Source organism: Crotalus tigris, unplaced genomic scaffold (genome assembly GCF_016545835.1).
Source record: "Crotalus tigris isolate CLP2741 ecotype Arizona unplaced genomic scaffold, ASM1654583v1 scf7180000024348.693503, whole genome shotgun sequence".
NCBI lineage: Eukaryota > Metazoa > Chordata > Lepidosauria > Squamata > Viperidae > Crotalus > Crotalus tigris.
The window spans coordinates 53,222-71,516 of NW_024100517.1; the positions used below are offsets into that span (position 1 = coordinate 53,222).

Sequence of the window (18,295 nt, forward strand, 5' to 3'; positions counted from 1 at the left end):
CTGGTTGCCAGGTCCCTGGAATTCGATCCCACGGAGATCCCCAAACCGTAGGGATGTTGCAAGAATTGTGAGTGTGCAAAATGATTTCCAGAGCTTGGGGCAGGAACTTAGCAAAATAGGCTGTAGGCTAACTTTTTCAGAGGTTTTACCAGTGTATAAAGAGCAAAATGCAAAAGGCCAGCATATAGCACAATTCAATATGTGGCTAAAGGAGTGATGTAAAGGGGAAGGCTTTGATTTTATTAGTTACTATGTCAGAAGCTGATCCAATGAAAAAATGTACAAAAGAGATGGTTTGCAACCATCAAAGAAAGGGACTGAGTTACTCGGCTATAAATTCACAGATTTTTCTGGAGGAATATTTACACTAAACAACGGGGACAGTGAGTTAGTTAATTGATATAGAGCATCCCTTTCCACGGGAATCTAAAAACTATAGTGCTATCAGTGCATGTAACAAAGATATGTGTGTGGACAAGAATACCAACCTTGCTGTCAAGCAAAATCAAGCTTTCAATAATGAATACCACACAAAGTGCACTAACCAAATTGGTGGTAAGACAATAGGGGAACTTGGGCACCACACAGGTTATACAGAAAGTAAACACAGGGTCGGTCATAAAGGACTCAAATGTCTATACACCAATGCACAGAGTATGAACAGCAAATAGGGTGAACTAGAAATTCAGGTTAATGAGGGCAGATATGATATTGTTGCCATTGCAGAAACATGGTGGGATGAAACCCACAAATGAAACACACAGCTAGAGGGATTTAAATTATTTAAAAGAAACAGACCAAATAAAAGAGGAGGTGAAGTTGCTCTCTATATAAGAAGTAACTATATCTCTACAGAATTAGAGCACAACTATGATGAAAACTGTCTTGAATGCTTTTGGGTCTATATAAAAGGGGGGGGGGGAAGAATGACATTGCCATAGCTGTATACTACAACCCAACCAACTAAACAGAGGACATAGATGAACGTTTTGCTAGTCAGCTAACTAAGGTTTGTAGGAAGCGCATCACAATAGTAATGGGGGACTTTAACTACCCTGACATCAACTGGGAGACAAACTCTGCACCAAGTGGAAGATCAAACAGATTCCTGACAAACCTAGCAGATAACTTTGTCTCCCAAAAAGTGGAGAAAGGAACTAGAGGATCGGCTATATTGGACTTAATTCTCACTAACAGAGAAGAAACAATAGGAACTGAAGCCACAGGAACTTTGGGGGTGGAGTGATCATGCAATATTGGAGTTCAACATTATGCAAGCCCAAGCAATAGAGCACAGTCAAACTTGGACTTCAAGAGAGCTAATTTCAACAAACTTAGAGAGAACTTGGGAAGGATTCCATGGATGAGAATCCTCAAGGGGAAAACAACTCAAGAAGTTTGGGAAATTTTGAAAAGCGAGATAATAAACCCTCAGTCTAGCACAATACCAACAAAGAAGAAAAATAACAGCTCTCAAAAGAAACCAGTATGGCTGCATAAAGAACTCTCTGATAAATTGAAAGACAAAAAGGACGAGTATAACAGGTGGAAAGAGGGGCAACTAACTAAGACAGAATATCAGCAAATAGCCCAAGCCTGCAAAGACTAAGTGAGGAAAGCTAAGACTCAAAATGAACTAAGGCTTGCGACAAAAGTCAAAAATAACAAAAAAAACCCCTTCTTTCAAAATGTAAAGTTTTAATTATGGGTAAAAAGAACAGAAAATTTGAAAGTAAGTATATACTAGTTGAAGAGGGATACGTATTTTAAGCAGCATATTATTTTCTTTTTTTCTCCTTTTTTTTCTTTCTCTCTCTCATGTCTTTCTTTTGTGTCCAAAGGAATCCTGTCATCTCCTGGAGGATTCCGCTGGCTTGATGATGTCATCTGGACTGTTCAACTGACGCTCATCTGCTGACAACGGCTCCAAAGATGTAAGTTGGGCTGCTGGGCTCTGGGGAACTTTCCCCATTTTGTGGCCAATTTCTCAGAGGAGGGGGATATTTCACAGAGGAGGAGGGGGGAGTAGCCATGGACAGAAAGGAACAGCTGTCTCCAGGAGTTTAAATCTTTTCATTCTGGGATGAGAAGGGAAAACAGAGTCCAGTTGCCTGGTGTTAAAAGCATCTTTGGGATAAATCTCTTAGGAAAGGGGAAACGGGGGGGGGGGGGAGGAGGCAAAAGGGTTCCAGTTTTATCTTTAGTTCCTGATTGGGGCTAAAAGCCCTGGTTGAGGACTTTCCAATAGGTCTAACCAAGGTTCAAAGGGATGAGCTGGTTTCTGGACTCAAAGGGATTGTGGAAAGAAGACTTTAGTTGGTCCCTTTTCTTACCTTCCTTTTTTTCTCTCTTCCAGGGCTTTGTGCATCCTGGGGTGTTTCCGCTGTTGGAAAACAAGCCACAAGGAGAATGACCCCACACCCGATACAGCCCCTTCCCCAGTCTGCCCCCCGAAAAAAAGAACAAAACTTATTATTGAAATAACGATGGTGAAAAGGGAGCCATGTGGTGAGTGGACACCCTGGGTCAGGCTCTTCCTGGCCCCCCCAGCACCCCTCCTTCTGCAGCTCCTGCAGGTATCTCTGCGAGGGTCTGTCCTGGATCCCCAAATGGAGCTTGATCCCCGAATTGCCCTCGTAGAGGGAGCAGGAGTTGTCCTCCATGCGAATCTCTCCAGCTCCGTGAAGCAGAAAGAGCATCTGAATAGAGGGGATGGGGTCTCCAGGGGGAGAAGGCTGCCAAGAAGGGTCTGATTTGGGGGGAGGGGGTCTTCATCTGGGGGAGACCTAAAAGTTTGCTGAGCACCTGCCTCTCCTTTTTCCAGAGGTCAGAGAAAGGAAGAGGAGGACGAAGAAGAAGGAGCCCCTCTTCCTGAGGACAGAGAAAGTAAGTAACCACCTGAAAAGGCCCAACTGAGAGCCCCATCCTCATATAATCTCTCTCTTGAGGAAAAGGGGCAGGGAAGCATGGGTTCTGTTTCCTTTCCATCCACTGGGTGGATCAGGGAATCCCTGGACGTGGCGCTAATCCGTGTCTCGATGGGCCAAAGGGAAGGTGGGGAAGACTCTGCAAGACCCTTTGGCAACAGGAAGGTTGAGGCCTCTCTTTCTGTCTCTCTCTTCCAGCTCCCACACCCCCAGATTCTCAACTTGGAGGGGTTGACATTTTAATCAACGAAGGTAACTTTCTTACTGATAATGTAATAAATGAAGATACTAATGGCTGGCCATTGTGCTGATATGCACAGGCTTCCCTTACTTTCCTTAATTTGTTCCCCCTTTTTTCTCCCCCAATGCAGGAGATTTGTACATAGAAGACCTCTAACTTCCTCCCCACCACCATCCCCCCCATCCTCCAAAGCCCCTGCAGGCAGGACAAGGAGCGACGGAGGGAAACGGATCAAGGAGAGAAGCAACCTGGAACCAAGGAGGAATTTCCTGACAGTGAGAACAATTAACTGATGGAGCAACCTGACTCCAGGGGTTGTGGCTGCTCCAGCACTGCAGGTTTTTCATGGGACACTGGACAGCCACATGTCTGGCATGGTATAGGGTTTCCTGCCTGAGCAGGGGGGGTTGGGCTAGATGACCTCCAAGCTCCCTTCCAACTTTATTAATATTATCATTGTTGTTGTTGTTATTATTATTATTATTATTATTATTATTATTATTATTATTATTATTATTACTATAGCACGGATTTAAATGCCTCCCACTCGGACTCAAGAAAATTCCCTTTGTTTCTAACGCCATCGGTTAATGATGTCAGCCAAGATGGCGGCAGCGTTGGAAGCAGAATCGGATATCTGGGGAGAGAAGGAACCAAACTCAGGTGGAAGGTACTAGGAGGGGGTGGGGGAAGGGAGGAAAAGGAAGCAGAAAGCTAGAGAGGGAAGAGAGAAAGGATACAGGAAGAGAAGAAATTGGGGCCAGGAGGAAAAGGCCAGCAAACAGGAGCGCAGCAAATGAAAGGCTGCGCAGGGAGTCGGAGGCAGCCGGCAGCAGGTGACATACTATGGTGGTATGCAATATCTGCTGCACATATGTGCTTATGTCCAAAGAACATCCAAACTACATGTGCATTAGATGTAAACTAGGTGAACTACTACAAGGAAGAGTAAGGAACGTAGAGGCAATGCTAGCCAAACCCCAACATACCAAAAAAAGCTCTACCAAAACCGAACCAAATAATGAAGAAATAGCTCCCAGAGGATTTGACCCTCCTGACAAACCCTTGGAGGAGGAAGACAAATGGAGCTATCTCACACACAGAAGGAAACACAACACTCAAAGAAAGAAGCAGCATACAACTACAGTAAAAAAGCCCTTCTGTCCAATCCAACACAACCAGAAGCAACACCATTAAAACTGAGCAATCGATTTCTCCCCTTAGAAGGAAACACGCAGACCCACAACCTCCCCCTCAAAGAAAACATGTAGACACCTAGCAACTTTAAGTATCCCTAGAAAAATCACTTCAAACATCCCTAAACATGTCACATCAACAAACACACCTGAGATAAGCAGAAAAGCACCCCAGACTGCAGCCCACAAAAAAGAAGGCGAGTGTTGGTAATAGGAGATTCTATCCTCCAAGGAACAGAATCATCCATCTGCAGACCAGTCATACAATCCAGGGACGTATGTTGTCTCTCTGGAGTAAAAATCAAAGATGTGGCTGAGGACCTAACCAAAATAATACAGATTATTATCCTTTCTCCTTCATGGATTACTGCCTTGTCGTGGCGAAGGGGCTTGCGTAACTCATTGAAGCTTTGAGATATGCCATGCAGGGCCACCCAAGACGGACAGGTCATACCAGAGAGTTCTGACAAAATGTGATCCACCGGAGAAGGAAATGGAAAACCACTCCAGTATCTTTGCCATGAAAACCCCATGGACAGTACTAAAAGGCAAAAAGATATGACGCTGGAAGATGAGCCCCTCAGGTCGGAAGGTGTCCAATATGCTACTGGGGAAGAGCACAGGGCTAGTACTAGTAGCGCCAGAAAGAATGAAGCGACTGGGCCAAAGCCGAAAGGATGCTCAGCTGTGGATATATTTGGTGGGGAAAGGACAGTCTGGTGCTATAAAGATTTTTTCTCCATAGGGAAATGTAAGATCCATGAATCAAGGCAAGCTAAACGTAGTCAAACAAGAGACGACAAGACTGAACATCGACATCTTAGGTATCAGCGAACTAAAATGGACAGGAATGGGTGAATTTAACTCAGATGACCATCAGGTAAACTACTGCGGGCAAGAATCCCTCAGAAGAAATGGAGTAGCCTTCATAGTCAATAAAAGAATAGGAAAAGCAATACTGGGATATAATCCCCAAAATGACAGAATGATCTCAGATCGAATCCAAGGCAAACCATTCAATATCAAAGTAGTCCAAATCTATGCCCCAACCACTGGTGCAGAAGAGGATGAAATTGACTGGTTCTATAAAGCCCTACAGCACCTTATAGAATTAACACCAAAAATTGATGTCCTTATCATCATGGGGGATTGAAATTCTAAAGTAGGAAGCCAAAAGAGAACTGGAATAACAGGCAAGTTTGGCCTTGGAGTACAAAATGAAGCAGGGCACAGGCTGATAGAATTTTGTCAAGAGAACACGATGGTAATAACAAACACTGTTTTCCAGCAACCGAAGAGACGGCTGTACACATGGACATCACCAGACGGTCAACACAGAAATCAGATTGACTATGTGTTCTGCAGCCAAAATGGAGAAGCTCTATACAGTCAGTAAAAACAAGACCAGGAGCTGACTGTGGCTCAGATCATGAGCTTCTCGTTGCAAAATTTAGGCTTAAATTGAAGAAAGTAGGGAAAAGCACTAGGCCACTCAGGTATGAACTAAATCATATTCCTGATGAATACACAGTAGAGGTGACAAATAGATTCAAGGTATTAGATCTGATAGACAGAGTGCCTGAAGAACTATGGACGGAGGTTCGCATCATGGTACAAGAGGTAGCAACTAAATCCATCCCAAAGAAAAAGAAATGCAAGAAAGCAAAATGGCTGTCTGAGGAAGCTTTGCAAACAGTTGTGGAAAGAAGGGAAATGAAAGGCAAAGGAGAAAGAGAAAAATACACCCAACTGAATGCAGAATTCCAGAGAATAGCTAGAAGAGTAAGAATACCTTCTTAAATGAACAGTGTAAAGAAATAGAAGAAAACAACAGAATAGGGAGGACCAGAGATCTCTTCAAGAAAATTGGAGATATGAAGGGAATGTTTCATGCAAAAATGGGCATGATAAAGGACCAAAATGGGAGGGACCTAAGAGGCAGAAGAGATTAAGAAGAGGTGGCAAAATTACACAGAAGAACTATACAAGAATGAGCTTAATGTCCCAGGTAACCACAATGGGGTGGTCACTGACCTCGAGCCAGACATCCTAGAATGTGAAGTGAAATGGGCCTTAGGAAATCTGAACAACAACAAAGCTAGTGGAGGTGAAAGTATTCCAGCTGAGCTATTCAAAATCTTAAAAGACGATGCAGTAAAAGTGCTACAGTCAATTTGCCAGCAAATTTGGAAAACTCAAGAGTGGTCACAGGATTGGAAAAGGTCAGTTTACATTTCAATTCTAAAGAAAGGCAATGCCAAAGAATGTTCAAACTATCGCACCATTGCACTCATTTCACATGCTAGTAAAGTTATGTTTAAAATCCTATAAGCTAGACTCCAGCAGTATGTGAATCGAGAACTACCAGAAGTACAGGCTGGATTTTGAAGAGGCAGAGGAACTAGAGATCAAATTGCCAACATACGATGGATCATGGAGAAAGCTAGGGAGTTCTACTTCTGCTTCATTGACTATGCTAAATTCTTTGATTGTGTAAATCACAACAAATTGTGGCAAGTTCTTAAAGAGATGGGAGTACCAGACCATCTTCTTTGTCTCCTGAGAAACCTATATGTGGGTCAAGAAGCAACAGTGAAAACTGGACACGGAACCACCGATTGTTTCAAAATTGGGAAAGGAGTCCAGCAAGGCTGTATACTGTCGCCCTGCCTATTAAACTTATATGCAGAGCACATCATGAGAAAGGCAGAGCTAGATGAGTCAAAAGTTGGAATTAAGATTGCTGGGAGAAATATCAACAACCTAAGATATGCAGATGATACCACTCTAATGGCAGAAAGTGAAGAGGAACTAAAGAGCCTCTTGATGCGGGTGAAGAAGGAGAGTGCAAAAGTTGGCTTGAATCGCAACATTAAGAAAATCAAAATTATGGCATTTGGCCCTCTCAATTCCTGGCAAATAGATGGGGAAGAAATGGAAGTAATGACAGGTTTTATCTTCCTGGGCTCCAAGATCACCTCAGATGGAGACTGCAATCAAGAATTTAGAAGACGCTTGCTCCTGGGGAGGAAAGCTATGGCAAATCTAGACAGCATACTAAAAATCAGAGACATCACCATGCCAAGAAAAGTGTGTATAGTCAAGGCCATGGTTTTCCCAGTAGCAATGTATGGCTGTGAAAGTTGGACCATAAGAAAGGCTGAGCGCCGAAGAATGGAGGCCTTTGAACTATGATGCTGGAGAAGACTCCTGCGAGTCCCTTGGACTGCAAGGCATTCAAATGGGTCAGTCCTAGAAGAGATCAACCCTGACTACTCTTTAGAAGGCCAAATCCTGAAGCTGAAACTCAAATCCTTTGGCCACCTAATGAGAAGGAAGGACTCACTGGAGAAGGACCTAATGCTGGGAAAGATTGAGGGCAATAGAAGAATGGGACGACAGAGAATGAGGTGGCTAGATGGAGTCACTGAAGCAGTAGGCGTGAACTTCAATGGATTCCAGAAGATAGTGGAGGAGAGGAAGGCCTGAAGGAACATTGTCCATGGGGTCACAATGGGTCGGACATGACTTTGCAATTAACAACAACTACCCTTTCCTCCTCCTCCACATTGGGATGGATGACACAGCAAAGAACCTGACTACAATAGTGAGAGATTATAAACAACTAGGCAATAAAGTTGAGAAGCCAGGAGCACAAGTGGTGTTCTCATCAGTACTCATCTCATCAGAAAAGAAGTTGTAGAGGGAGTTGAAGTTACTGGAACCTCTGGTGAAAATGACCACATCATACTGGAATTTAATATAATGCAAACACTAGCAAGAGAAAACAATCCAACCAGGGTCTGAAACTTCAAAAGAGCTGACTTTAGCAAACTCAGAGAGAACCTAGGAAAGATCCCATGGATGGAAATCCTAAAGGGGAAAACAACTTAAGAAGCTTGGGAAACTCTGAAAAATGTGATCTTTAATGCCCAGACCAGCACAATACCACTGAAAAAGAAAAACCAGAAATTCAAGATGATACCGGCATGGCTACACAAAGATCTCTCTGACAAACTGAAAGACAAAAAAGGGCAAATAAAAAAAAATGGAAAGAGGGGCACATAACTAAGGTCAATTTTCAGCAGACAGCCAGAACATGCAAAATTAGGAAAACAAAGGCTCAGAATGAACAAAGAATTGCAACAGAAATCAAGGATAATAAATAAAAGTTTCCTCCAATAAATTAACAACAAGAAAAAAGTCAAGGAAACTGTAGGTCCACTAAAGAGAGAAGATGGCAAGGAAATAACAGACAACAAGGACAAAGGAGAGCTGCTTAAATCATAGTTTGCATCAGTCTTCACATAAAGGAAACTATAACATATAAAAAAAACCACTGCAAAAGAGAAACTAGAAACAAAACTTAAAATAAGCAAGAAAATGGTAAGAGAACACCTATCCGACCTTGACGAATATAAACTGCCAGGATCCAATAGATTACATCCCAGAGCAGACAGATGTTATCTCAGAACTGTTGCACCACAATTTTCACAAATCCTGGAGCACCAGGGAAGTAGCTGAGGATTGGAAAAGTGTTATGTGGTTCCTATGTTCAAGAAAGGGAAAAAATACAGACCCAGGAAACTACAGACCAATCAGTCTAACATAAATACCTTGGAGGATCCTGAAAAAGATAATAAAAAAACAGATCTGCAAACAACTAGAAGCAAACAAAGTTATAACCAGTAGCCAGCAGGGGTTTGTTAAAAATAGGTCATGTGAAAGTAATCTTATATCAGTCTTCAATAAAGAGACTAAACTGGTACACCAGCGAAATGTTGTGGACACAGTATACTTAGATTTCAGTAAGGCATTTGATAAGGTAGACCACACCCTACTCCTTGGCAAGCTAGAAAAAGGTGGAGTAGACAAAATCACCACCAGATGGATCTGTATCTGGCTGGCAAACCGTACTCAACGATTAGTCCTCAATGGCACTACATCCCCGTGGAGAGAAGTAAGCAGTGGGCTACCACAAGGTTCCGTCTTAGGCCCAGGACTCTTGAATACCTTCATAAGTGACTTAGAGGAGGGAATTGAAGGGGAACTCATTAAATTTGCAGGTGACACCAAACCGGCAGGAGTAGCCAACACCCCAGAAGACAAACTCAGGATCCAAAAAAGATCTTGACAAACTTGAACAATGGACCCTATCCAACAAAATGAGTTTTAATGTGGAGAAAAGCAAAGTTTTACATTTAGGCAGGAAAAACCAAAGGTATAAGCACAGATTGGGCGAGACCTGGCTCAAAAACAGTAACTGTGAGAGGGACCTTGGAGTCCTAGTGGACAATCCCTTGACTATTAGCCAGCAGTGTGCAGCAGCAGCCAAAAAAGCTAATACAATCCTGGGTTGTATAAACAAAGGCATAGAATCAAGAAGACGTGAAGTATTAGTACCGCTTTATAAAACTCTAATAAGACCACAGCTGGAATACTGCAGCCAATTTTGGTCACCATATCACAAAAAAGATGTTGAGAGTTTGGAAAAAATTCAGAGAAGAGCAACTAAGATGATCAAAGGCCTGGAAACTAAAACATACAAAGAACGGCTGCAGGACTTGGGTCTGGCTAGTCTAAAGAAAAGGAGAAATAGGGGAGACATGATAGCAATGTTCTGGTATTTGAGGGGCTGCCACAAAGAAGAGGGGTCACATTATTCTCTAAAGCACCAGAGGGCAGGACAAGAAACAATGGATGGAAATTGATCAAGGAGAGAAGCAACCTGGAATTAAGGAGAAACTTCCTGACAGTGAAAACAACTAACCAGTGGAACAGCTCGCCTCCAGAAATCGTGGGCGCTCCATCACTGGTGTTTTTTAAGAGGAGGCTGGACAGTCTCTTGTCTGAGATGGTCTAGGTTCTCCTGCTTGAGAGGAGGACTGGACTAGAAGACCTCTAAGGTCCCTTTCATCTCTATTCTATTCTAGCATCAGTTATTACACATAATGGTTGAATTTGCTCTGTTCTACTCTTCTGATCTTAAAATACGGGCTGTTGGGACAGCAAAGAACGTGGCGCCTGGATCCCACCTGGTTTCTCCGACTGTTGCTGTCTGGAGCATCCTCTCCCCAGGCTGGAGGAAGGATTAAAGACCGTGCGAATCCACGGACTCCACTGATGGATGGCCTAGCAGATTTGATGGGATGGTGTCCAACCTTCCGGCTAGTGTTTTCTTCCATCTTGGGGACAATTGTATGTCCCCACTTATATGCTCCCCATTGAAGGCAAATAGAAGATAAAGGAGACAGAAGTTCAGCTAAAAGGACTATATTAACAGGATCTTGCAAGTCTGAAAGTACAAACTTCCCCCTGTTACTTTTAACTACGGATCTATTATGGTGGCTGCTTCCGAAGACTCTTTCTCTGACCGTTAAGTGGACTGGCGACTCCTCCTGCTCCCGTCTGGCACATCCCATTGCCCTAATTTAGATCACAATTTGTGTGTACGTTTCCAACACAATTCTACATTAGGTATTCTTCTGATGGACCTCTGGGCGGTACGATGAATGTGATGCTTCAAGGGTTTTTATTACTTTATTGAAATATAACATGCAGAACTACAAAGGAAATGAAAATAATGGGAAAAGAAGGGAAGAAAAGGGAAAAGACGAAAAAGTGTAGGAGAAAGGGAATGAAAAAGAAAAGCATTTTGTTCCAACTTCTTTTGGAGCAGTGCATTAAGGTATTGACCTAGAACCTTGATTTTTTATTTCAAATAATAATAATAGTAATATTAATAGTAAAATAATAATAATAATAATAATAATAATAATAATAATAACAATAACAATAACAATAACAACAACAACAACAACAACAATAATAATAATAATGATAACAATAATAATAACAATAATAATAATAATAATAATAATAATAATAATAATAATAATAATAATAATAATAATAATAATGATACTGCCTATCCCAGGTCCTGGGTAAGGACTCGATAGGTAGACAAAATGCCACATCCAGTCTGAACATCTGGCTGACTGTGCGATGATCGATAATAATAATAGTAATACCTTGTTGTGGTTGTGGGGCTTGTGTACTCTGCGAAAGAGGAGAGCTGTGCCAGAGGTTCAACCATACTGGGCCAGTCTCATCAGAGGAGTCAAAAAGTGTGTCTCCCATAAAAAAATATGGAGAGACGTAAATTTTGGGAACTCACACCAGCTGGGATGTCGCCCAGGTTAACATGGTCCACGCTAGAAGTTGGAGTTCCTGGATATCTGTGAAAAATGGGCTAGAGCAGGGGTCTCCAACCGCTGGTCCGTGGACCAGTACTGGGATGTGGCATGCCAGCAACCGGTCCACACAAACCAGCAAAGCCCCATCTGAGGGATACAGGTAACACACAAAACCACACACTCTCTGGTTGTTGTGCCCTGTCGGCCACCAGAGGACTCAGCGGCCGATTCAGGTGAGGAAGGACGGGAGTGGGTGCCGGGCCAGGCATCAGGGTCATCTGAAAGCTCCGACAAATGAATGGAGCTGTCACAGCCAGGGACAGAGGTGGAGCCTGGGCCGTCCGCCAGCCCTCCGATGGAAACGCTGAGACGTCCATGCCTGGAGACAAGTGATTCAATAGCGGAGGATCACATGGGGCCAGTGATTGATGTGCGGGCGCAGCAGAGGCTGAGGAGAGGAGAACATCGAGAGGCTATGGGGTGGTCTTCGGGGCAGAAGAACCCCACCCTGAGCTGTGGATAAAAGGCAGGGGTGGAGACAAATAAGTGTGGCAGACAACTATTCATCTTCCTGCCAGTCAGACACTTGTATTTGGAACTCCTGACACTTCTCCTTGGAATTTTGCCAGAGTTTTTCCACTGATCTTAGGATGTCTTAGGTGAAACCACAGCCAGCTTGCTTGAAGGACCTTTGGCTGTAAGCGTGGTAAGACTGAGAGTAACTCTGGGTTTTGGGAGACCCCTACAGGGGAAAAGGGAGCGAGCTCCGTTGTTCGAAGGCTGTGTGAAGCTGCTGACATTCCTGAAATAAAAGGAACGTTAGAGACTATTTGGTGCTTCTGTTGTGTTTGGGGAGCAAGATCAGAACACCAGACCACAGAAAAGCTTCTCTCCACGGAACTGGTCTTTGGTGCCCAAGTGGTTGTGGATCTCTGGGCTACAGAACTCAGGACTTTTGGCTGAGCAACCAGGGCCAGCAGCTGCAGAAGAAAATGTGTTTACCTATTGCAAATACACAGTGATTGAAAACAAAGAAAGAATGTTATGTTATCACAGATCAAGTCCAACAAGAAGAGGATATCAGAAACAAATGCACCCGGTCTGGAAAGAACAACATCCAGAATCAGAAATAATAGAACAATGACTAGCAGATCAACACAGGTTTATAAGAGGAAGTAAAGTACTCACAGAAACAGAAGTGGGTGAACTGCAAAGGTTTACCCAGGGCAAAGGAATCAAAGCCTTGCCGGAAGTAACTCAGAAAGTGGAGGCAAACCAGGGGGAGATGGCAGTGGAGGAATCCAGAAGAGATATACAACTGTTCTCACTTGGAAACCGGGCGCCTCTCCCTCAGGAAGAACGAAGCCCTCTAACTAAAGAAATAAACCTGAGTGTGTCATGGATTGACTACAAAAAGGCATTCGACTCTCTGCCACATGACTGGATAATCAAGTGCCTAGAAATAACAGGAGTCAGTTGAAACATCAGAAAATTTGTGCAAAGATCGATGGCACAATGGAAGACACAGTTGCAGGTCAATGGTGAGAGACTGGAAGAGGTTAAGATCAAGAGAGGAATATTTCAATATTTCCCCTGCCACCTAGCATCCTAGACTTAACAATTGTCAATAAGAAAGAGAAAAAAGTCTGGATAGTGGACGTGGCAGTGCCTGGAGACAGCAGAATAGATGGGAAAGAACTGGAGATAATAACAAAATACAAAGACCTACAAAAAGAAATAGAACGACTGTGGCAAAGGCAAGCAAGGGCGGTACCAACAGTAATGTTCTGTCCCAGCCTACGTGAGTCCTTGCTCAACTGCTTTACTCAGGAAGGACACGCAAGAAAAACAAACCCGTTTTTATTTTTACACACCTGACTCAATGTCCAAGACTTTGGAGGCAGACCACTTCAGAAGCAAACAAATCAACAAAAAAAAAGCCGCACCGTGAACCGTTGCCTTCGTCAACCAGCACCTCCCACGCCTCTATAATCCAGCCAGGGTGTAGCTTCTTAGTGACTTTTACTTTGCCTATGGAGCCACCCCATTGCCTTCCTCTGTCTTCCTCTCCTCGGCTCTCTCTGCATCTGCACATCCAGGATTGGCCCCAGCTGTTCCTCATCGTCGCCCAACTCAGTGTTATGGTTCCGGCTAATGAAACACTTCAAAGAACTTCCAGGCATTGATTTCCCTAAAAGTCTTTTATTGCTTCAAAATGTAGGCACAGGCATAACAAAGTCTATGCTAAGATCTTAGTTCCCTTCCTCTGAGCAGTTAAATTATCAGCATATTCCCTCCCTAAATGAGTTGTCATATATCACGTTATCCAATTAGTGTGAAGGTCAAAGGTTTCCTTCCTCTCTCTGATGCTGTACATTAACTCTAAAAATACCAGACAGTTCTGCATATTGTCAAAGCAAGAATATACAGTATTTGCAGCGTTGACACTCAGGCTCCCAAAACAGCTGTGTCTCTGCCCGAGCATGAGTAGAGGGGCCGGGCTCCTCGTCTAACTGTGAATCTTGGTGCTCCTCAGTATCTTCCTCAGATGCCACTCCAGGCTCCTCCTCCTCACCTGAGTCCCCAGACTCGGCTGCCGGATCCACTGGCTGGCGAGGAATCACAACAACCCCTCATTCCAATCCTGAGCTGCAAATATTCTCGTTCATCAATAAGCCGCTTCCTCCATGTAAGCTACTCAGTACACTGATCAATATTGTTCCCCTTCCAATACTAAGAAGGGACCTTGGAGGTCATCTAGTCCAAACCTAGCCCCAGCCTTGCCACCCCCGTGACCCCCTCCTCACCAGCAGCCACCCCGGAGGAGAGTCACCCTAGGCGCAGTCTGCATGGAGCAGCGCAGCCAAGGACATGGCAGCCGGGCAGCGGGGACAAGACTCCACCCTCGTGTCCCAGCGCATACAGACGATGCTGCAGGGTGCGGACAGAGTGCGTGGCTGCCATAATGTTGCTGGGCCTCCTGGCAATCTGCTGTGGCAGGCTGTGGAGGGGGTGTGTGGCCCTGTGGGGAGGAGAGGTGGGGTGGGGTAGGGGCGAGGTAGTTTTGGGGCACTCGGTCTCAAAAAGGTTCACCATCATTGCCCTATACCATTTCAGACAAGTGGCTGTCCAGTCTCCTCTTTAAAACTTCCAGTGTTGGAGCATTCACCGCTTCTGGAGGCAGGTGGTTCCACAGGTTAATTGTTCTCACTGTCAGGAAATTTCTCCTTAGTTCCAGGTTGCTTCTCTCCTTGATTCGTTTCCATCCGTTGCTCCTTGTCCTGCCTTCATGTGCTTTGGAGGATAGGTTGACCCTCCTCTTCTTTCCTATCCTACCAGCCCTGGTCCTTCCCTTTGTTCAATGACCCATCCCCAGTTCCAGCTCCTTAGCCCCCTGCCCCCTCATTTGATTGTTATATTTGTTATTTATGGTTTTTGGGTTATATTTATTGTTATTTGTTATAGAAATAGGTTCATATTGTACATATTGTTGATATTGAAATAAAAACATTTGAAATATTTCGTCTTCCCCTCTATTCACATCTTTGTCATCCTGGCCTTTGTCTTCAGAAAATGTGCAGGTGCCCCTTTTCGAGTGTTACTAGGGGGTGGAAACTTCCCAAAGTCTTTTGCCAAGGAAGGAACTTCCACGGATCAGAGATCTTGGCCGTCACCACAGCGGAGAAAGGAGTTGTGTTCTCCCATTGTGGGTCTGTTGTGCATCCCAGCCTCAAGCAGGTCAATCTCTGCCTCAGGGGAAGAAGAGGCCCCGGGACAGCCTCAGTTCAGAGTTAAATTGCCTATTCTCTGAAGAAACGGCTTCTTTTGCAGGCCGGGCCTTCTGAGGAGGCCGTGATGCTCATTGTGGTGTGTGGTTTGTCTAGGGTGGCTCTCTGCGCACCGCACTCTGCAATTCCCAAGGCGGCTGTCATTCTCAACCCGTATTTGGCTAAATAAACCTTGATTTGGCCCCATCATCATTTCATTGTGTAGAGCAGGGGTGTCCAAGCTTGGCAAATTTAAGGCTTGTGGACTTCAACTCCCAGAATTCCCTGGCTCAGGAATTCTGGGAGCTGGAGTCCACAAGCCTTAAATTTGCCAAGGTTGGGAGACCCTGTTCTTAGGCCACATCTGATTCTTCTTTTCTTTGCCCAAATCGACTTTCTCTGTTCCGAAGCTTGTCTCCTAGGCTGATGGAGCACCTGCTTCGTAGTAGTCCTTCTTTAAGCCGTTAAGAATTCCTGCTTCTGAGGCATGTTGGTTGGAACGATGTATGCTAAACAAGCATTTCACTTCTGGATTTTTATTTTTATTTTTTAAAATCCCACAGCATAGAGAACCATTGATCCACTTCAAAATCACAAAAAGTTTCCTTAACAGTGGTGACAAAAGAAGATTGGGTCAGTCAGGCGGATGGCCTTATTTACGACTCACAGCTTAGACCTGTGCTGGGTAAGGCTCCATTATGGTCGTACGTCAAGGACTCCTGTGAGTCTGCTCTTGCCCCTTGGTCTTCCTTTATAGCACCTGGTGAAAAGCACCTGCAAACCGGAGAAGGATTCGGGTCCAAGACAGATGGAGAAACCTAAGGGGAGCATCACATCCATGGAGGTCCTCAGTCATCCGGGTCACAGCTGCCCCAACATTGCTTTTTCAAGAGACCCCTGGACTTTCCTGTTTTTCTTTTGAAGATGTTTCGCTTCTCCTCCAAGGAGCTTCTTCAGCTCTGACTGGACTGTGGGGAAAGGGCAGGATTTATACTCCTTGCAGACAGCTGGTCCTTTGCCTCCTTTTAGAGAGTCCTTGGGGCCACTTGGAGGTTTATCTGCATCCTCAGAATCACCTGAGTTGTGCAAATGGATGTGGAGCCTTCTTGGAACTGCTGCAAGGACTGTGTTGAGGAGTTGTCCTTCCTGCAGGATGTTTTTCTGCCTGGGTCCCTTCACTGTGGAGGACAGGCGCAGGCTGTTGGGGATGTGTCTGTGTTGTCTGCATTTCACACTGAAACGCAAATGGTTCCTAGAATCTGCAATGCTTTCTAGAAATCCGTTCAACCTCCTGCACCATTCAAAGGGAATCCATTCCAAAGTGTACGGCTAAATGTCCATGGAAATGCTCCATCATCCAGATCATAAGATAAGACAAGATGAGATGAGATGAGAAGGTAAGATAAGGTAATGTAAGGTAAGGTAAGATAAGATAAGATAAGATAACCTTTATTGTCATTTTTTTACTGTGGGCACAACGGCACACATCAAAAATGAAATTTAGTTGCCCATTCTCAAAGTGAAACACATACATGACCCACACCTAAACATACTATGAACAACATATGTATAGACCCACACCCCTACATATATGTAGCAAATAAATATTAAATACTGTCCATCTTGAATATATAACGGAAAGAGGAAGCTTGAGAGATCACAAGGTTAATTCTGTATGGAATGAAACTCTGGCTGAATCTGGATGTTCTGTGATGGATACCACAAAGCCCCCTCCTCCCAGAAGGGAACAAGGAAAACAGGTTGTGAAGAGGATGTGTGGTGTCCCAGACAATCTTACGGACCCTGCTCAAGCAACGATTCTGCGCTATGTCCTGGATGGGAGGGAGGGAGGGAACAGCCAATGATCTTTTCTGCCGTCCTCACCACTCTCTGCACTGCCTTCCTGTCTGAAGCAGGGATGCCTCCAAACCAGACTGTGATGCTGTATGACAGGATGCTTTCGATTGCCCCCCTGTAGAAAGTGGTCAGGACAGGGGAAGGAAGATGTGCTTTTCTCATGCGCTTTTCTCATGGTTGTCCCAAAGGTGCTTTTCCCAGGAGGCAACTGGGCTTTCTTGTTTTTTCTTTGAGGAAGTTTTGCTTCTCATCTAAGGAGCTTCTTCAACTCCTGGAAAAGCCCCTTTGGGACGGCCATGACCTGGAAGACTGAGAATATCCACAGACATATGGAATCCTTGATGCTGCCTAAACTTGGTCGTTCGCTGGCAGATGTTTCGTTACCTTACTAGGGAACATCATCCACTGCTGGTGAGTGTGGGGTTAGCTCCCTGTTAACATAGAGTAGTTTGTCCTGCCAGTAGGACTGTGGTTTTCTCTTTGGGAGCGCCTTGATTAGAGCATTGCTTTCTGCCTATTTGTCTGGTGTGAATCCCTGCTTATCTGGGTGTTAATACTTACACTCCTTGCCTACGTGCAGATATCCCTTTAATTTGGGCTTTTAGGTGTAGATTGACTCCACCACTGTGGCTTTTGAAAGAAGGAACGATTAGCCCTATGATTTCCCGCCAAAATTATAGTCAGTTCCCACCCAGCTGTTTGTGTTGCCTTTCAGTTCCACAAAGACCTATAATTCTTTATAATTTCTTACAAAGCACCGAAGCTAGCAGATACAAAATAAAACTTAAGTTGAAATAAAAGGTAGTTTGTATGTGATTTGGAAGGTCAAGGTTTTGCCTCTTTAAAAATTAGTTTTAAACTGTTGGGAATGGCAGCTTTAAGAATGGAAATTGGAAGGCTGTTGAATGAAATGAGAGAGAGGGGAGGGAAAGAGAGAGACAGAGAAGGAGGGAGGGAGGGAAAGAGAGAGAGAGAGAGAGGAGGGAGGGAAAGAGAGAGAGAGAAAGAAAGAAAGAGAGAGAAAGAGAGAGACAGACAGAGACAGAGAGAGACAGAGAGGGAATAGAGAGGGAAAGAGAAAGAAAGAAAGAAAGAAAGAAAGAAAGAAAGA

The 18,295-nt window shown here is 44.2% G+C and overlaps 1 long non-coding RNA gene across 1 annotated transcript; it reads right to left on the reverse strand.

Annotated features, from left to right (window-relative positions):
• Window positions 1-1,504: 1,504 nt before the first annotated feature.
• Window positions 1,505-13,858, reverse strand: LOC120300678. The gene is made up of 3 exons (XR_005554712.1): window positions 13,435-13,858; window positions 2,334-2,383; window positions 1,505-2,078 (listed from the first exon to the last, which is right to left on the reverse strand). It is a non-coding gene; the product is annotated as an uncharacterized LOC120300678 (long non-coding RNA).
• Between the last annotated feature and the right edge of the window lie 4,437 nt (window positions 13,859-18,295).